The sequence below is a fragment of the Nicotiana tabacum genome, chromosome 20 (assembly GCF_000715075.1).
Source record: "Nicotiana tabacum cultivar K326 chromosome 20, ASM71507v2, whole genome shotgun sequence".
NCBI lineage: Eukaryota > Viridiplantae > Streptophyta > Magnoliopsida > Solanales > Solanaceae > Nicotiana > Nicotiana tabacum.
In genome coordinates, this window is record NC_134099.1 from 159,264,052 (window position 1) to 159,286,323 (window position 22,272).

At 36.7% G+C, this 22,272-nt stretch overlaps 1 long non-coding RNA gene across 4 annotated transcripts; it reads right to left on the reverse strand.

Annotated features, from left to right (window-relative positions):
* Positions 1-365: 365 nt before the first annotated feature.
* LOC107762663 (uncharacterized) lies at positions 366-5,487 on the reverse strand. 4 transcript variants are annotated; one of them, XR_001642854.2, is made up of 7 exons: positions 4,644-5,485; positions 4,325-4,520; positions 4,174-4,215; positions 3,567-3,768; positions 3,273-3,423; positions 2,916-3,040; positions 366-781 (listed from the first exon to the last, which is right to left on the reverse strand). It is a non-coding gene; the product is annotated as an uncharacterized LOC107762663 (long non-coding RNA). The 4 variants fall into 4 exon arrangements; XR_001642852.2 differs by having other exon boundaries at positions 3,567-3,649; positions 4,644-5,484; XR_012704168.1 differs by having other exon boundaries at positions 3,567-3,649; positions 4,174-4,520; positions 4,644-5,487.
* Positions 5,488-22,272: the final 16,785 nt, after the last annotated feature.

Genomic DNA, 22,272 nt, shown 5'->3' on the forward strand with positions numbered 1-22,272 from the left:
TCTTTGCTTTATATTATACTAGTGGGTGTAGCCTGTGCTAAGCACAGGCCCAATAGTTATTTAGCGTTAATTTTTTTTTGCAGTCGTTTCTCATAGTACTCTAAATTATCCAAGGAAAATGCCATGTTCCTTTGCCTGGTTTGGTATTTATTAGATTTTGTTTTTGGTAATACTTTATTCATTCCAGGAAAGTTTGTTAATATATTATCAATTTCCAATGCTTTTTAACTGCTCTGACAATTGATATATTAAACTTCACGCGAACTGCAATGGTTAAACATTATAGTTACACAATCAATTTTGGTGCTTAACATGAACATCAACTCCATGGTGGAGTACTTAGTATTGGAACTGCTAGTCAAGGATAAAATTCAATCACCTTGTAATTTATTGACATATGTGAATTATAGATATAGAGTCGAGCAGATACAAACTTGGACAGAGCCTTCTATCTTGGCGGTTAATGGTCTCTGTCAATACAGGTTACCAATTTAAAGCACAAATGCTTTACACTTGCTAAATTTCATACTGTAGAATGAAAATAATGATGAAAATGATTCACTTTTTAAAGTGCAACTGAGCAGCCAATGGAAATATTCAGAGCTTTTAACTTAACCAGAAAAGTTGTACTCTTCCATTCAGGCTGGGAGCTTTTGTTTGCCGATGGAGGTCGACTCCTTCCATGGTCACTGCCCTTTTTACTTCTTGTAGCTTTGGCAGCACCCTTTCCTTGACCTTTGCAGTAATGGCAAATGATAGTCCTCGTGCTAGTTGAATTTCTCTAACAAAAGAAACAGGAATTAGCATGTAAAGAAATTGCATTGATTCAGTACTCATTCCAAGTTCAGCTCAAAGATGCTTAAGACCAAGTTAAACTTGAAAATAGTAGACCAATACAACAAATGAAACTAATAATTAACTACAGATTACATTTTTTTGTAAACTCATTAATTAAAGTTTCATTATTCAGAATCAGAAAAAGCAGTAAACAAAAACCTAGGAATATGAACTAAACACTAACTAAAAATACAATCTTTTCGTAAAGGTAAACTAAAAATCCAGCAATTAAAGATTCAATAGAATCAGACTAACTATAAAACTAATATCCAGCAATTAAAGTTCAATAGAACAAGAAAGAATGTTCACCAATAAAAGACACTTGAATCTGACAGTTGTCATTTCTCATAAAAGGAAGAACTCCAACAAAAACTACAAATTGCAGAAACTATAGAAGAAGCAACCATAACAGGACAACAATGGAAACATAATCAAACCAAGAAGGACCCAAATAAGAACAAATTAAATTGTTTTTCATAGTCGTCACTCTCCTCACCACTATTTAGCTCCTCGTCTTTAGATTCAGATGATGTATCTTTTTTCTTCCTCTTATTTGAATTTGCAGGTACCTTACAAGACCCTTTTTTGGAAGCCTTGTGAGAAATTGGAGATTCACTCACACGCTCTGTATTAACTGTCGCAAAGATGAATTTGCAACTATAGTAAGAAAAGACATCGAATGACTTTAAAAATAAATAGGACTTCCATGACAACTATTTCCTCGGTTCAACAAGTGAATATTGGTATTTCATATGGCTTGTCTGTCTAATCTAACTTAATAATCAACCACGAAGAGAATCCTATACCGGCTGAGAAATTCAGCAATATAATCTGAAGGTCCACACAAGACATGCCAACCATCTCAAGTGAGCTCTGAGTTTATCTTCCAGTACTAATCATTTATTAACTTTCGTGTTCAACTGCCCTCACATAAGAATGGTAAAAGACAGGTATTGAGCAAGTCTACTACTCCAGCAACGAAAAATGTTACGTTATTGTTATTCATTGAAAGTCCGCTGTAGTAAAGAGTAGTAACCATACCATCAAAATTGAAAATTGACAAGCTATATATCAATGACTTTATTAATAATACACAGCTTTAACAAAATAATCACAGTAATTCAATTTTCCTATTCGGTCTCGGAATAACGTGCATTCTAGAGTTTTATTGTTTAAAACTTATCAGTACATAAGCTACAAATCCCATGCATTACCACTAACATATGAAGATATAATGAAAGAATTAACATTCAGTACTGAAATAAGGATTCTTAAGGAAATGGATAACAGGATAAACTTTTGATGTTCTACCAAGAAAAAACTTTGAAAGAAAAAATTAGTAATCAAAAGCATAAGAAGATCCAATGGTGGTCAAGATAGCATTGTGAGGTACTCAAAGGAGGGCTGAAACATAGAAAAAACCAACAATAGTGGAATGGCATAACAGAAGTGGTCAAAGAGGAGAAATACATCAGAAGAATTTAAATGGAAAAACTGTACTACCTGTAGCAAAAAAGCAGATAACAACAGGACAGGGCCAACTACCATATGTAGACATCAAAGATAACATAATTCATTTTATCACAGAGAATCATATTGTACCACCAATTGGAGTTATAATTCTTTACACTGTAACCACATTGAAACCCTTAAGCTATTTGACATAATTGCTATGACTTAACAAACCAAAGAACTGAAATAAGAAATATTTTCAGGATCGAAAATTCAAGCACTGAGAATTTTTTCTTTTTCAGGTTACATTCACAAAAATATCTCGCAAAATGATATAAAGCCACTGGACTAACTGAACGATTCACATTTGCAGACCGGAAAAGAATAAAACTTAATGTGATTTATTTAAATTAATAAAATATAGTATTAAGTCTTTCTAATTACAGTTACATGCTCCACCTTATTTATTTGAATATAAGACCGTAATAGCAAAAGGCGTTAATGACATGCACACAAATAATGAACATATCGAAGAGAAAAGTAGAACAAGTCTTGGCGGATTAAATGAAAGTGAAATAGCTTGCGTTAAACAAACTCTACAAAAGCATTAAGGAGCAAGGAAATACTTCACATGATTTTGATCTTTAAGTTATCCGCATTGTCTTTATCTCCCAGATAGTCACCCTTTTCATCCTCATCATTTTTTGGGTCAGCATATTCATCTCGAGGAAATTTCTCTGTTGCACTTTCTCTAATTTACACAGAATAGCAAAAAAATCAATAGATAAAATGAAGTAGATGGGGCTTCTTCTTTATCTTCTATAATTGTAATTTCTGGTTGTGTTCTGTGATCACGTCAAAATCAGATATAATAATAATAATTTAATACACTGAAAATCTTGTCAACAGAAAATAAAACAGATACTCAGAAGAATAGCAGGGTAATAAAATAAATGAAGAGAACTTAAAATTTCTTTCAGTACCTTGTATGGAATTTGCAGGGGGATTTCAGTAACTTGAAGGAATACGTTTATTTGGTAGTTGACGTTACCGTCATGTCTGGAATCAAGCTGCAGACGGAAGCTTTTAGACGTGGCTTCAACCAATTTTACTGCTGTTGTAAGCTTTAGTAGCCTGAGGAGCACAGGAAATTATGTACTTTGAACTCACTATAATCGGCCCTCTAAAATGAAACTCGAGTTACAAAGAATTGCATAAATTGAAATAAATACAGTAACACACATTAGCGAAAAATGCTATGACGAATTCGGACTTACCATGTGTCACAGAGGCTGAGATACTAATTGAACTTCTTTAGCCAAGCAGCGATAGATTATTTGTTGTCTCTTCAAGTCTACCTCTATTCATGACAAACATCTTACCCTTTATATGAAAACTCCAACCACGCTAAATATGAAAACTCCGATCACACTATTTTTAATCCGCATATCTCAGTAATTTCAAGATCCATTTCTTTACCTTTACAAAAAAAACTCAAGATCCATAAAAATGTGCAACATCAAAAAAGAGAAAAATATATCAATAAATTTTTGACAATGCCATTCCAACGGAAAAAAAAATTAGTTGTTTAATCCTTTATAACTAATCTATAATAGCTGATGAGTAAATCACAAATTAAATCTTAAATATGCGAAGCTATGATTTTGATGAGGGAAAACACAAGGCTACAAACTTCTATAAGATCACTTTTTTCTCATTTGCCGAAAAAGTAAATAAGCAGAACTCAACATGTCAAAACTATTATATACTTAGTAACAACCAATAAGCACTTCAAACACAAATGTGATTAAATTTATCTATTCAGCCACTAATAACCGTAAAAACTAAAGGCGTTCATGATGACAAAGCGGTGCTATAAATTACCTCTGCTGCAATGTGACGTGGTTGATGCTTGAATTCCACAGTCTGAAATAAATCTCAAATCTAATTGGTTTGATGTTCTTTCGGAAACCTGATCGCAAGTTTTTTAAAATCTACATAATACAAAAGAATCTGTTGATATTTCTTTCAATACCTTGGATGAAATTTGCAAGTGGATTTCAGTAGCTCGAAGGAATACGTTTATTTGGTAGTTGACGCTACTGTCATGTCTGAAATCAAGCTGCAGACGGAAGCTTTTAGATGTGGCTTCAATCAGTTTTACTCCTGTCGTAAGCCTTTGTAGCCTGAGTATTTTGTCTGGAGTATTTAAATGATTAAGCTTTGAAGACCTGCACAGAAAATTATGTACTTTGAACTCACTATAATCAGCCCTCTAAAATGAAACTCGAGTTAATTGAAATAAATACAGTAACACACATTAGGGAAAAATGCTATGATGAATTCGGACTTACCATGTGTCACAGAGGCTGAGGTAATAACTGAGCTTCTTTAGCCAAGCAGCAATAAATTGCTTGTTGTCTCTTCAAGCCCATCTCCATTGATGACAAACATATTACCCTTTACATGAAAACTCCGACCACACTAAAAATGAAAACTCCGATCACACTATTTTGATCCACATATCTCAGTAATTTCAAGATCCATTTCTTTACCTTTACAAAAAAAACTCAAGATCCATGAAAATGTGCAACATCAGAACATGTGCCCAGGACTGGGCAACAAAATGGGAAAAATTATATCAATACACTCACAAGAAGAGACAACCAAAACAGAAGAAAATAATAACAATAATTTGCGAGGAAAAAATAATATGCTTCACATTACTTGGCAAAAAACTCACACATATGCATGCCGAAGAAGGAAGAACAGTAAGCTTCAAAATGGTAAATAAAAACAAAAGAAACAAAAAAAACATTATTCAGTTATCTCAATTTTCAGCCATATATCAAACACATTGCGTAAATTAGTGTGCACAATGCTATTGTAATGATAACCAATTCATTAGAACCTCATATCTTCTAGTGCTTCTCAAATGTTCTTCTTCAACATTTTTTATTGAAGAGTTTCCGGTGCTTGTAAAACACTCATTTTCAACCTTTCTGAATATTGCAGTTTGCAAATTTTTTTAGTATTAAAGCTCTTGAAATATGATTGAACCCTTCAATAACAAACCTGGTGATTGCCCTACCACCTCCTCTGCTTTGTCGGATTATAAGGATACCCAAAATCACAGACAACAAAAAGAATATAACCAAAAAAAAATATACATAGATAAAACAAACAAATATGCACATCAGATCAAAATCAATCATTTAGATATAAGAAACAAAATATAAAAAATAAATGAGAGACGCAAATGCAGAAATAGAAGCACAACTTGTCACGACCCAAAAATTCCTCCGCAGGAGTCGTGATGGCACCTAGTCTCTAAACTAGGTAAGCCTAACATTAACTGAAATAACATTGATATTTATTAACTTCAAATGAAATTTCTCTAAACAATTTATAATTCCCAAAACCGGTAGTACAAGTCATAAGCTTTTCTAAGAGTAGTTATACAAAATAAATACATCACTATTCCGAACAAAAGGAACATATGAAAATAAGTACAATTGAAGGTGACTCCGAGGACCGCGAAGGTTGCAACAGGTTTACCTCGAATCTCCACTGCAACGAACATCTACTATTGATCAAATACCTGGATCTGTACACAAAAATGTACAGAAGTGTAGTATCAGCACAACCGACCTCATGTGCTGGTAAGTGCCTAGCCTAACCTCGGCGAAGTAGTGACGAGACTAGGACCAGACTACCAATTAAACTTGTGCAATATAGCGTACAAAATAATAGGAAGCAGATAACAATGGTAGCAACAATGATCAACCGGTAATATAAATAGCAGGCAACATAAATGTTTCTCAACAAATAATAAATACAAGTGCAATCAATTAATCAAGTCCTTCAAATATAAATCTTTTGCCTATAAATCCTTCAAGTAATAATCTCTAAGATAATACGGCTTTCAATAAATATATTTCGAATATATTTCCTTTCGAGTAAAAGTCATCTTGTGACGCCTCATTTCATAATCATAAATAATATTGGTCTCAACCCACTTTCATATTTTCGCGGCACCTCGTGCCCACATATTTTTGTCTCATTTTTCACAACAAATATCCTCATATTATTCAGTTCATAGGTTCCATAACCCAATACAATTAAGAATGCTCAAGGAGCCTCATTCACTTAACATAAAGTAGGGTACAACTCCCAGCCCAAACAGGAAATCAACAAGAAAAGATGAAGTTATTTTTAGAAATCATTTGATAAAGAAAATACCCTTTTCAATTGAAGTACAATATCGAATAAATTATTACCTCTAATACGAGAAATAAATAAATCAAAATATAGAAGAAATTCCCTTTTAAGTAAAGTACAACCTCAACGGTTTAAGGAAAATTTAGCTGAGAAATCAATTGAGTTAAAAATATAACAATTATTGAAATTTAAAGTATTTAATATATATAAAACAATAGGGTGAGGTATTCTCAACACTATAAATTCCTACACAAAGGATCAAGCCGTAAAGGAAATCTAAACCATCAAAACACTTGAATTGATAACAACAATTACAACGGAGATAAAATAATCACAAAAGGAGTACACCTCAATATATAGATAACAACCGGGGATCTCCCAGGATACCGTCCTGTAGTCCCAAATGTAAATACTCGGGGATCTCTCAGTATCCTCCGTATATGAGCTAGGGATCTCTTGATATCCCGAGGATCTCTTAGTATCCTCAATATATGTGCTGGGGATCTCTTGGTATCCCGAGGATCTCTTTGTACCGTCAATATGAATGCTAGGGATCTCTTGATATCCCGAGGATCTCTTGGTATCCTCAATATATATGCTAGGAATCTCTTGGTATCCTCAATATATGTGCAGAGATCTCTTGGTATCCTCAATATATGTGCAGGGGGATCTCCCGGGAATCTAACCCGTAGTCCCAAAGTAAATGTGCAGGGGGAATCTCCCAGGAATCTAACCCGGAATCTAACCCGTAGTCCCAAAGTAAATATATAGGGGGAATCTCCCGGGAATCTAACCCGTAGTCCCAAAGTAACAAACAAGGGGGAACTACTGGAATCCCACATCCGTAGTCCCAAAATAAATACACAATGCAACCGACAGAATCAACAGTTACATCACAATAGAAGGATCGAACATCACCGCAATACATATAACAACAACAATGACAATAACACAAGGTACGACAAGTAAATCAACTCAAGGGCTGTAAATCATAAAAAAATGGTAGAACCAGCTCAAAGGAATAAGCACAGAAAAGAATACTGGCATAAAGGAATGGTTCAATAACGGGAAACTAACACGTAGCAACGATCCCACAATATACAAGTCAATAATAAGGAAATCAACACGAGTCAAATAGTTATGAAAATACAACATCACAATAAGAGAGGCAAAACTCTTCAGTTAAGTCAAATAGGAGTCACATTAATCAAAGTATAAAGACTCACGGGCATGCTTGACACCAACGTATAGATACTCGTCACCATGCCTATACGTCGTACTCGACAAATAACATATAACATTTATGGCACAACTCCTAATCCCTCAAGCTAAGGTTAGACCAAACACTTACCTCGATCCGGCTCAATAATAAATCCGAAACCACGTTCTTGCCATGCGTATCCGACTCCAAATGGCCCAAATCTATTCAATTAAATTGCATAACGTAAATAACACTTCAAGTAACCCATTCTACAATTAAGTTCTAAGCTAATACGCGAAATCAAGTAAAATGACCAAAATGTTCCTCGGGCCCATGCCTCGGAATCGGATAAAAATTTACAAAACTGAATACCCATTTCGATACGAGTTCACCCATACAAAAATTATCCAATTCCGATACCATTTGGTCCTTCAAATTATCATTTTACATTTTGGAAAGATTTCACAATTTTGTTCCCAATTCCATCCCAAATAATGAATTAAATGATGAATTTTATGATAGATTCATGTATTCTAGTCAAATCCGAGTTAGAATCACTTACCCCGATGAATTTCTTGAAAAACTTTCGAAAAATTGCCAAATTCCAAGCTCTCTAGGTCAAAATATCAAATAAAACCCAAAACTTCATATTTATAGAGTACCCCACGGATTCCACCTATGCAGTCCGCGCAAAACCAGTGCGGTCCGCGCAAAAACGAATGCTGTCCGCGGTGGATTTGACTGCAGTGACAGTCTTTGGTATTTTGGCCATAACTTTCTCTACATATATCCAAATGTCTATTATAATATGTTTCTGAAAACTAGATTCAAGACCTACAACTTTCGTTTTTGAATCATCCCCAAATTCCTTGTAGATCAAAAGATATGAGCTTCCGAAATTGGACCGACGACCTGCGGATCTTCATGACCGCGGACCGCGGTCATTTTCCCGCGCCCAACGCTAGGCCACCGCGCCCAGCGCAAAAATGACCGCGCCCAGCACTAAAATTTCTGCCCCATCCATTTAATGTCTGTACTCGCTCAAAACTCACCCGAAACACACCCGAGGCCCTCAGACCTCAACCCAAACATACAAACACCTCCCATAACATCATTAACACCTAGTCGAGCTTTCAAATCACCCCAAACAACATCAAAACACCAAATCAACTTCGAATTCAAGCTTAAGAACTTAGAAATTTCAAATTCCACGAACAATGCCGAAACCTATCAAATCAAGTCCGATTGACCCCAAATTTTGCACACAAGTCATAAATGACATAATGGAGCTATTACAACTTCTTGAGTCGGATTTTGATCTCGATATCAAAAAGTCAACTCCTCGGTCAAATTTCCAAGTTTTGACTTCTCATTTTCGCCATTTCAAGGCTAATTAAACTACGAACTTTCAAAAGAATTTTCCGGGCACGCTCCTACTCCAAAATTACCATACGGAGCTATTGGAATCATCCAAAATCCATTTCGGATTTTGTTTACTCTTATTTCACCTTCCAGTTAATTTATTTCAACTTAAGCTCTCTTCTTGGAGACTAATTGTCTCAATTCCTTTCAAAACCTTTCCGAACCTGAACCAATTTCCCCGGCAAGTTACATAAGAACCATGAAGCATGAATTTAGCAGTATAGGGGGAAACGAGGTTGTACTTATTCAAAATGACTGGCCGGGTCGTTACATTCTCCACCTCTTAAATAAACGTTCGTCCTCGAACGTACTAAGATTATTCTGAGCTTTCAAATTTGATGTTTCTACTTTTACACATATACTCGTGGTTGATCCCATCGTTTGAAATAAGTACGACAATACCGTTTCAATTGATATTATTTCCTTTATCCATAGTTGTAACTTTAAGACCAAATTTCTTACACTCTAGTCATTACTATAAAGGTTCGTTCTTCACATCAACACATGATTTTAATCTCAATTGGTTATAGCAACTCGTGCCTTTGCACCCCTCAAATCCGGAGTGTTACATTATCCCCCACTTACGATCATTCGTCCTCAAATAATAAGTAGAGTTTGTCCTCAAACAAATAATGTAACTTATCTCTTTCTTTGCACAACTCAATGTCCTAAATTTTTCTAACTCCCAAAATTTTCAGAAATTTCGGCAGAGTCTCCGCTGTAATTGGGACTATCCACCTGTCAGAGTAACACCCAAACAACTCATAACAACATATCCACAACCCAATAATGCTCCACAATGTATATATCAATAACACTAATCTCCGCATTACAAGTATGATATTATCATAATGATATCTGGACATGAAACACATCATATGCATGACCTTAACCACATCTTTGGTTTTAATAGTTGTACATAATCAATTAAAAATCACCAATTAACTTCATGTTAACAAATTCTCGTTTCAAGGTTTCACTTTACTAACAACGTAGCATGAAGACCTCATAATTACTTACCCAAATTAACGATTCACAATTAATGCCACCTGGGCACCCATCTTGTAGGCTAAACTCAATAGTTAAAATACAAATTTGGCAAATTATGCACAGAGATATTCATACAAGAATTTTCAAATAAGCCTCATAGGCATGACTCCCTATAAGTACTATAGTACACATTTTTAATTTCACAAGGGAGAATTTAAACACATAAATTTCTAACCACAAGGACCTCGTCCTTATATAACATCCACCGCAGCTTGTAGCCCGGTTTAAATATTTCATATCATATAAAAATGTGAGGATCTTGTCCTCAACTCTGAATCACAAGTATTTTGCACATTGTGCCAACTAAAATTTTTCATTTCCTTTCTTCCCTTTTTCAAATAATTTCCGTCAGACAAAATCACATATATAATGAACCCTTATACCGGTAGGGCATATAATTCACAATTGAAATTAATTATTTAGAAACTACATCGAACTCACCAAAATGATTAACAAAAGTCACTTTTGGGCTCACAACTATTTTTAGTGACCAACACATAATGATAGACATAGCTATCTCCATATAATCTCCCAACAGAAGCATTCATATACGTAAATTTTAGGATTACGGAGCTCACTCATGAGCGAAGCATATTAGGAGGACTTGCCTCGATACTCAGAACCAAATCAAGTTAATGGAATTGTTACTCTATAATAACTCGAGATCGTATTTGTAACGACTCCATTAGTGTAGCGACCTCAGCTATACCATGGCAAATATATCAATGGGTCGGGCCTACACCTCTTAGGCGCCATCTCCTCGCTTTTCCTCCACCTTTAATTGGTAGTGTAAGTCGAGTAGTAATTGCAATGGAGTACGTGGCACGTGTGCTCCGATGGAACGTATTTCTCCCAAGTCTATTACATTTCCTCAGGATGTTCCTAGTATCACCATCTTCATAACAACCCATCTGCAGTTCGACTGCTCATACTGAGTCTGTACCGGATGAATTGAATAGTCATTGCAGGAAATTCCATGCCACTGGTACATTAAAAGATGACTGTCCCACGCGAGTGTTGTGATTAACTTAAGCACTACGAGTATACTGAATGTGCTTCCTTAACCCCGCTGATACTGAAATGTAGAATTATTAAGGATGCGGGAATATCTCAAGTCTCATCATCATCCCGTTCAATTCTTAGCTCTTGATCATATACAAGTTTTGGAAAACCTTTCGATACCACATAAATACATCTCAGGTCAAAATTGGTATAACACATGATCCTGCAATCTGATCGTTGATAGTCGACTTCCCTCACTTGGTGCGAAATCATAAGACACATTCCCGACGATCCACAATACTAACCTTCACCGCTCATACGATACCAGTCATAAGACACCTCAAGCTATTTACTTAGCGGCTATCATCCTCATAACAGTTAAAAATCACTTCCTCCAGTGTCTTGGCTGCTAGTATGTACTCTTCGCTAATTAGAAATCCCATACGAACCACATAGTCTCTAATACCACCACTATCTTTAGATATACATCCACTTGTAATTATTACATAACCAATTAAACCTTCTTAAGATTGTACTTATCAACCAGATGTCAAAATCTGATGCTCTCCCATGCGCGGAACTGAAAGATCTCTCTGCACTTCCATAACCGCGATTCTGAACGACACGTGGTAACAATGGTTGAGCAACCCTGTCTCTCTTATAACCCTTTTACGATATCACAAACCATTGGTGTAGTGCGCAATTCCATACATGAGTGGACGCAAAATAACATAAAATATATATACTGCAAGCTGAATAAATGCCGCACAATAAGGACTGAATAAAGTGGAAATTTTTTCTACTAGTTCTGTAGCCTCTCGAAGATAAGTACAGACGTCTCCGTACCGATCCGCAAGACTCTACTAAACTCGCTTATGACTTGTAGCACCTATGAACCTAGAGCTCTGATACCAACTTGTCACGACCCAAAATTCCCTCCAAAGAAGTCGTGATGGCACATAATCTCTAAACTAGGTAAGCCTAACATTAACTGAAATAACATTGATATTTATTAACTTCAAATGAAATTTCTCTAAACAATTTATAATTCCCAAAACCGGTAGTACAAGTCATAAGCTTTTCTAAGAGTAGTTATACAAAATAAATACATCACTGTTCCGAACAAAAGGAACATATGGAAATAAGTACAATTGAAGGTGACTCCGAGGACCGCGAAGGCTGCAACAGGTTTACCTCAAGTCTCTACTGCAACGAATAACTACTATTGATCAAATACCTAGATCTGTACACAAAAATGTACAGAAGTGTAGTATCAGCACAACCGACCCCATGTGCTGGTAAGTGCCTAGCCTAACCTCGGCGAAGTAGTGACGAGACTAGGACCAGACTACCAATTAAACCTGTGCAATATAGCGTACAAAATAATAGGAAACAGATAACAATGGTGGCAACAATGATCAACCGGTAATATAAATAGCAGGCAACATAAATGTTTCTCAACAAATAATAAATACAAGTGCAATCAATTAATCAAGTCCTTCAAGTATAAATCTTTCGCCTGTAAATCCTTCAAGTAATAATCTCTAAGATAATACGTTTTTCAATAAATATATTTCCATTTGAGTAAAAGTCAACTTATGACGCCTCATTTCATAATCATAAATAATATTGGTCTCAGCCCACTTTAATATTTTTACGGCACCTCGTGCCCACATATTTCTGTCTCATTTTTCACAACAATATTTTTATATTATTCAGTTCATAGGTTCCATAACCCAATACAATTAAGAATGCTCAAGGAGCCTCATTCACTTAACATAAAGTAGGGTACAAATCCCAACCCAAATAGGAAATCAACAAGAAAAGATGAAGTTATTTTTAGAAATCATTTATCACGGCCCAATTCCCGAACCTGATCGTGATGGCCCCTCTCATGAAGACAAGGCCAGCCATTCAACCCAATTCATCATTTTAAGACAATTAATTAACACAATTATAGTATAAACATGGTTTAATAATATCCAATAGCGGAAAGTATAGATAAAATACGGAAATCCAACCCAACTCAGCCCTAACCGGGGTGTCACAAGTCATGAGCTACTACAGAGTTTACTAAAATTCTACAAAGTATATAATTAGGAACAAAGTCTGAAGATATCATAAATAACAGAAGATAAGGGAGAAAACGGGTCTGCGAATGCCATGCAGCTACCTTGATAACTCCGATGAAAACTGAACAGCAGAAAACTCGCTCTATGCATCAGGAATATGTGTACCTGCACACATGGTGCAGGGAGTAATATGAGTACTCCGACCCAGTGAGTAATAAATATAAATAATGACTGAAGGTAAGAAAACACGTTAAGGCAAACAACATTCTATACAGAAGCATTGAAATCATTTAAAATAACAATTCAGTGAAATATCATGTGAAATTTCTTTTAAACTAGTAAAACAGGTAATTTGGCAGTAAAATGACAAGTAGAAATCTGCCCCTCGGGCTCAATATTAAAACAACAAGTAGAAATCTCCCCCTCGGGCTCAGTATCAAAATAATAATTAGAAATCTGCCCCTCGGACTCAGTATCAAAATAATAAGTAGAAATCTGCCCCTCGGGCTCAGTATCTCAGAACAGTATCAGCCCCTCAGGCTCTATTCAGTATGAAGCAACCAGTCAATGAAATAAGAGCACATAATTATTATGGCAGATAATGCAGATAAGGAATAAATGCATGAGTGCAATACAATGCATATGACGGTACCCTCTGGTACCCACTGCGACATGCAGCCCGAGCCATCCATATTTATTTATCATCGACGACGCTCAATGGAGGTGTGTACAGACTCCGGAGGGGCTCTTACAGCCCAAGCACAATATCAAGCCATCTCGTGGCATCAAATCTAGTCCCTCGGCCTCATATTAATATCAGTATAATCACCCAGGCTCTCTGCCTCAATATCAATGTAATCAACCAGGCTCTCGGCCTCAATATCAATGTAACACTGCTGCGGCGCGCAACCCGATCCATGCTCAGTCCAGAAATCATCATAAGCCCCTTGGGCATTCGTAAAACAACAGTTCTCATTTAGAAATATCATTTAAGTTTTCAAATCTTAGAAAGATGGCTGAGTTTGCAAAACAGTATTTAAAACCTTGGACTGAGATCAAATGATATGCAAAATCTGTGAAAATAGTGATATCAATCCCTGAAGGATTCAAATAATTGGCAAGAAGCCCAAATGTAACAATCAAATCCAAGTAAGGATGATTCTCAATTTAGTTCAAGTAGAAAACACGGTAAAAACATCTCTCGGGACGGACCAAGTCACAATCCCCAATGGTGCTCTACCCCACGCCCGTTATCCGGCGTGCAAGTCACCTCAGTATAGCGTTACGATGTGAAATTCTGGGGTTTCAAACCCTCAGGACATCATTTACATCAATTACTCACCTCGAACCGGCTAATTCTCTAGCTCGCGATGCCTTTGCCCCTCGAATTGACCTTTGAATGCCTCGAATCTAGCCATAACGATTCGATCCAGTTAATAAAAATTATAGGCATTAATTCCATATGGAATTCTACATTTTTCATCAAAAATCCAAAATTACACTCAAAATTCACATGTGGGGCCCATATCTCGGAACCCGGCAAAAGTTACAAAATATTAAATCCCATCCAACCACGAGTCCAACCATACAAAATTTACCAAAATCCGACAACAATTCGGCCTCCAAATCTAGAATTTTCGATTTTGAAAGGTTTACAATTTTCTCCAATTTCTTCCATTTGATTCACTAATTCATGATGAAAATAACCATGAAATCATTAAATATAATCACTTTTAGATATAGAATACTTACCCCAATCCATATGGTGAAAATCACTTCAATCCGAGCTCCATAGCTCAAAAAATGAGAGTTCGGGGGTACTGTTCATACGTTTTTTACTGTTCACGGTACTTTTCAAGGGGGTACTGTTCACGGTACTGTTCACGGGGTACTATTTTTGTAATTTTCTGCAATTTTTCCTACGTCCGAAATCACTCCGAGACACCTTCGAAACACTCCCGAGCCCTCGAGGCTCCTAACCAAACATATACACTAACTCAACAACATCCTACGAACTTAACCGTGCGATCAAATTGCCAAAATAACGTCATATACCATGAATTAAGCTTTAAAATCCAATAATTCTTTCAAATTTCATAAAACATCAAAATTTTCATTTTGAGTCCGAAACACGTCAAACGACGTCCGTTTTCAACCAAACTTTACAGAAAGTGCTTAAACCATATATAAGACCTGTACCGAGCACCTGAACTAAAATAGGGGCCCGATATCATCACTTTCTAATCAAATTTCATTTCCATTTTCCTTAAATATTTTTCGAAAACAACTTCACTCAAAAATTCATTTCTCGGGCCTGGGACCTCGGAATTCGATGATTCTTGTTCCTGTGAGTCACAAATAATGATACGAACATAGCCCTTTAGATGAAACTCAATTCAGAGCTCATTTGCTCAGTTCAATACCCATTTCACTCGTTAAACAATTAACTCATGTTTCGTGTCAAAAACCCAATTGCGACTTGATGAAATTAGACCAAACTTTCCAGATCAGTCCTATAATTCATTATAAAAATTCCAGAAGTCTCGAAATCAAATTTCGATCTTTAGAACTAAAAATGGACCTTTGGATTATTACATGCTTATGCTCAAAATGGCAAAATCTTCCAAAAACTCTTCCAAAACTTATCCGAGCCTCATGGGACCCCGACCAAAAATGCCAACATAATTCATAACATCATTCAAACCTACTCCAATCATCAAAACACCTCAAACAACATCAAATTACCCAAAACTCATCGAATTCAAGCCTAAGTTTCCAAAAACTTCGAAATACTCTTTCGATCAAAGTCCGAATAACCTGATATTTCGCACACACATCACAAATGACATAATGAAGCTACAACAACTCTCGGAATTCCATTCTGACTACTATATCAAAATCTCGCCTATTAACCGGAATTCGCCAAAATACTAACTTCGCCAATTCAAGCCTAATTCTACACCGGACCTCCAAAACCAATTTTGATCACACTCCTAAGTCAAAAATCACCTAACAGAGCTAATCAAATCATAAAAATTCCAATCCGAGATCAAATACACATAAGTCAAATTTTGGTCAAACCTTTCAAGTTTCAAGCTTCAACTGAGAACCGTTCATTCAAGTTCATTCTGATAACCTGAAACCCAACACCAATGATTTACATAAGTCATAATACACCACACGGGGCAAGTAATGCCCAAGAACTGGCAAGCGAAGTACAAAAGCTTAAAACGACCGGTCGGCTCGTTACATCCTCCCCCACTTAAACACACGTTCGTCCTCGAACGTACTCAGAGTTGTTCTAAAAGTCAACCAATAGCTGAATAACTTTACCATGCATATACCCGGGGGTGATCCTACATCACCCTATCTCATATAGGTCCGATAACACAATGTAACTGAACTTTCACAATCCAACCTAGCACATAAACCTTAGAACCACATTTTCACTTCTGAAATCATCTATAAGATCAGAATCTCACATTTATACTTTGAATAAGTCCAAACAAGTTGTATTCACCCATACCTACATCATCAGGTGCAATTATATGACATACCACATAACTCAAACATATGTAGAGATAAATTCCATTCATAGCCATTGTACGCAACAACCGAATACAGTTAGAAAACCTCTTATCAACTAAAGTCTCATTCCAGCACTTTCATATACTGCCAATGATAATGAAACATGCAATAAGCCATAACCATTTCCCAGATCAACCATTCATGAAGCCACTTTTTTTTTGGCAAATACCAAAGCAAATTTCTGAGCCGAACCTCGATATTATCCTTCCAACATGCTGAAATCGAATCCGTTGTATTCATTGATGATCCCAACGATCTCATCTAATTCAACACAATTACTCTTCTCGCTCGACTTCCACTATGAAACTCCGATAGAACCACACCATAGGTACCTATAACCAACAGATCATAATGTCTCACAACACTGAAAGGTAATGCATAGATCCTCATAATTGCTAATAGCTCAAAACAACCGAAGCAACACATTCTTCGCCAACAACAACTCGAAGTCAACAAAATCGTCTCGATGCCAGACACATATCCCATATTGGTCTACCAATGGACCATACATCAACTCCAGTTACACACAACCGATAAATAATCCTTCGAAGGCCCACAATGACTGAATCATAGCACATACTAATATCTGACTAACTTACCCACATTTTGCCATCACAACCACAATCTAACCTGTATATGAGAACTCCTAGTCTCCAAGTCCATAAAATACATGAATTACCATATCTGATCCCAATTCCGCCACTCTCATATATAACTCACCTCTAGTACCAAATCACTCAATGGGAGATACTCTAAGATTCTTCAGTGCTGCCAAGCAAACCCGAATATCAGCAGCTAACCTGACGAGAAGTGCTGCAATATTACCGAAGTACCATCAACTCAATCACATTGTCTCTTTCTGGAACATATACCCTCGTCAAATCACCTCAATTAGCATTACCATTTCCTTAATCATATGGAGATCCCTTCTCAAATCATCTGAAGTTCATTTATCTAATTATCTGAAACTGCCAGCGCTGCTTAATGTCGACGCCCCCTTTTTCCCTCCTAAAAGAAGGCGAAATCGGGTTTACAACATTATGGGAAAAACAACTCTTATTCCCTTTTGAGGAATCAGGTTATGGAATTTGAAGAGTCGCCACCTAATGATTATGGTGCATTAGGACACTTTAGAGAAAAGAAGAAGATTTTTTGGAAGAAAACCAGAGTTCGGGTAAGGGCTTGAGATTATCTCGAGGGGAAGGTGTTAGGAACCGCTCAAGATCCACTAGTGTGGTTCCCGGCCATACTTAGCTATGACTTTAAGAAGAGTAGAAGTAACAGACAATGTTTGCACATACGATATATAAACAAGTTGACAATTTTGAAAGAAGAAAGACACAAGTGATTTTTTTTTTTGGAAAAAAGGAAAGCTTAGTTTGAGGAAAAATGTTAATTTAAATGAAGGAAAAGTAAAGAAAAGGGTCCTAGGTTTAACTATAATATGGTTCACTTCGGTGCAATACCCAGCAATCATTCTCACATGAGATATTAGCGCACCGGTCATCATCTCTATATTCTACCCTTCCCACCCCGTAGAGGTTATTTTAAGCGTGTGTATTGGTCACGAGTGCTTAGTGCGTGCTATTACCCGTCCCGTCCTATAGGTCCTAGAGGGTATTTAGGACCGCTATTCCTATGAGGTGAGGACTAGGTTGAACCCTTAGGTTTAAAGGTCAAAACACTAGGCGACAAGCAAAAACAAATAGGACTTCATGTAAGGAATCATATAAAGGCATGTAAAAGGCTCAAATACCCCTCCACAAATGGAAACATGATTAGCACGTCTCAATCAAATTTAAGGTCTAAGGAAATGAGAGTTAAAAGCTGGAATGTTCGAAAATATGTTAAGATAGGAGTTGAAGAGTTTAAACAGAATTTGCAAAAGGAGTTGGACGCACACTTTCTGAACTTGAGAAAAGGCAGGAGATACGTAACAGTTTAGAAATCGGAGAAAGCATTTTAAACATACTCAAAAATATATGATAGGGCATAGCAGGTATAGTATTCTGTTATGAAAATAATTTCGGACAGAAGAGGTAGGAAAACGTTTAGCACAGATGTAAAACCATTCAGAAGTGTAAAGCTGAGAGCATATAAGTATATTAGTTTTTGAACTATAGTTTTGGAAAATTACAGAAGACATAATGTCCTGATGAGTTTTAGGAAAAACAGTAACACAATTCTGGAAAAGGTAACTAAATAGAAAGTATTTGCACAGATATGATTTTTTAGAAAATAGGACAGGAGTTTAGTAAGAACCAAGCGGATCTCAGAGAAGGGAAACAAATTCGGACAGTCAAAAGATGTTGAATGGTTTAAACATGATAAGACGGTTAATCGATTTTATCCGGCCTAAGGCTTGCCTAGGCGTTGTTTAATCATAAAAGAAAGTGGACGTGCATACTTATTTTCCAGTTTTAAAAGAAGCCTGTTAACCAGACTTATGTCTGTTAAATGAAATTAGTGAAGTATTCAACAGTTGCAAATACAACCCTACATACATGATATCTAATGCACACAAAGGTCCTAAAGCATGGTATCTAAATGCAATGGCAGCATTGTTGATTATTAACTGATTGTGGTTATAAAGTAAATAACAAGCTGATAGTAAGAGAGCTTAAAGACAGGACCTCTAGTTGTATGCCCCTAGAAATGGTTTCTATTGCACAAGTAGGTAAGTAAAATCCTATAGACATGTTCTCTACCCATTACTTAAAGCTAAGCATGCATAATCCCACCCAATTGCACTATAAACCCCATTGTTCATTACAAGTTATTATAGACCAATGTGATTAAATTACAGTAGTGAAGAGTAAAAATAAGATGTTAATCTATAGGGAGCCTTTAGCCAGGCCCAAATCTCCAATCCTCACAGCCTTTACCAAGGTTTGGGTGCGGCAAAGCTCCCTAAGGGTCCATTGGGACCCTTGGCCAATACCAGGCACCCAAAACAAATTAACAAGACAAGTGCAAGTGTGGAATTACCAGCCTTGTGCATCAAAGTTCAGTGGGTACTCAAGGTACCCAAAGCAATTCTTACACTAAGGGGGTAGAACCTAAGTTCTAGGAGTAGTGAGACTGTGATAGAATTTGAAGAAGTTGAGCTGAAAACAATTGAAAGAGGATTCACATGAAAACAGTTTTGAGAGAAAAGTAATCACTTGAGTTTGAAAACAATTAATATGGAACCAGTTTTGAAAGCAAAGAGTCACACAACACTCAGGGAACACCAACAGGGGCGGGGGGAAAGGAACAAATAACTCACAAGCAAGAACATAGTTACATATACACAGAACATCAAGAGAAGCACTTCAGAACTTAAACAATCAAGCAGGTTCCACACAAATGGGTCAGGGGTTTAACAATATTAGATTGATAGACTCACACATCAAGAAGAGGTTCAGGGTCACTTAATAGCTAAAAGGTCCTGAATAACATGCTAATAATGTTCTGGGGTTAGGGAGGTAAGGAGAAACATGCAGGAAACAAGCAGAGGCATGCCAGACTATATTAATCAGCACAGAGGCATGCTAATTGCAGTAAGAACAACAAAACCATAAGTAGAAACATGCAAGAAACAAAAGGAAGTGTAACACAAATAGAAACATATTGCTTTTGGGGCTGTAAATCAAATAGGAGACATACCAGTTGAAGGTAAAGTAATGCAGGGTAGTGGTGAGTTATAATATGCAAGATGGTGAGCAACAGTTTGCAAGGAGTGAGCAACAATATGCAAAGAGTGTGCAGAGAGAGAGCAGCAGTATAGAGAAGCAACAACAATAACAAGAGTGAGCAGCAATAGCAGAAGTGAGCAGCAGTAGAAGTGAGCAGCAATATAATGGAATAGTGAAATAGTCTAAAGCTCAGCCTGAGTTTCAAACTAGTGGAGCAACCAGTAGTCACAAGAGGAGAGAGATTGTGTGAAACAAAGAGAGAGTACTGAATATTTTTGTGTAAGAGAGAGTTTAGAAAATGATTCTCTTTTTTCTGTGTGAGAAAGGAATAGTAGTACTTATAGTTTTTTTGAAAAAAATAGAGAACAGGGTAGTGTGAGCACGTGATTTTTGTTTACACGACAATTACTCCAAAAGAAATCAAAAATAATAATAAATGGTTTTGCTGTACAATTCTTGGAATTTACGTGGCATTTTTGTTAGTTATTTGTGGTTTTGTCCGTGTTTATTTAGTCTTATCAAACAAAAATACAAAAATATATGTCGTGCGTAAGTTTAGGATATCGTTCTACTATTAGGAATTAATCAAACCATAATTCGGTTATTAAAAGGAAAATCACAAAATATGCAGCTGTTATTCTATTTGTCATCCTTGAGTGATTTTATTTTAATTAAGTATTAATGTGTGTGATAGTTGTTTAATATTTGTATAGTTTTTTTGTTTTACAATTTAGGTGGGATTTTTAGAAATCAAAGAAGAAAAAAGAAAGGGGTTTTCGGATTGGGCCAGTTTGAACTAAATAAGAACATGCCCAAACCAAAATAACCCAGTCCGAATACCCTTTTACCCGGCCCAATTAAGCTGGCCACACGACCGTCCAAATGACGTCGTTGTGTCACCCTCAATTTGGACCGTTAATCTCACTAGATTGACGGTCCAGATCACTCACCCATAACCCCATACCTGACCCATTACCCGAACCAACCCCGACCCCAATACTAAACCAAACGACACCGTTTGATTAGCTCTTGGATCTTGGCCGTTGATCTTGACTGATCCAATGGCCAAGATCAAAACACACCCCCGTATATAACCCCTCATCTCTCACCCCGCACCCCCAAGCCAGACCCCTCCCTCCTCTTTGTCTCCCTCACCAGACCCAAACCCCACGAAACCCTAGCTGCCTTAGTCCTTTCCCGTTTTAAAACCGGCGGCATCAATGCCGTCGGCCACCATTTTAACACCCTAAGACCACTCAACCACACTGAATCCAAATCTACCAACCGTTTAGTTCGAATCAATCCCTAGGTTCTCGAATCTTCATTTGAAGATTCGAGTAAAAACTCGATCTACACCAACCTACCCCAGATTCACACTAGACACTCCCCTAACCTCCCTCATGACCAAACCAGGCTTGGTTTGGTCCGAATCTAACCAGAAAAACCTGAATCCCAAATCTGCCCTAAGAACCCTAAAAATCCAAATTCGAGTTTTGTCCGTTCAAACAAGGAGTTTGAGGTCTAATAGATTTTAATCGAAGTATTCTCAGTTGAGAACACTTCGATTAAAGTCCGTTCAACCCCAAAAGAGGTTCGAGTCAAAATTCGGGGCCTGGTCTTGATTTTCAATTCTTTAAGGTATTTTCTTCTTCTTTTCCTTGCCAATTCATGTTGTTTGTTTTGTTTAATGTTTGTTCATGTGTTTAAGTGTCATTTCAATTTGTTTTCATTTTTGTGTCGACTTTTCTAT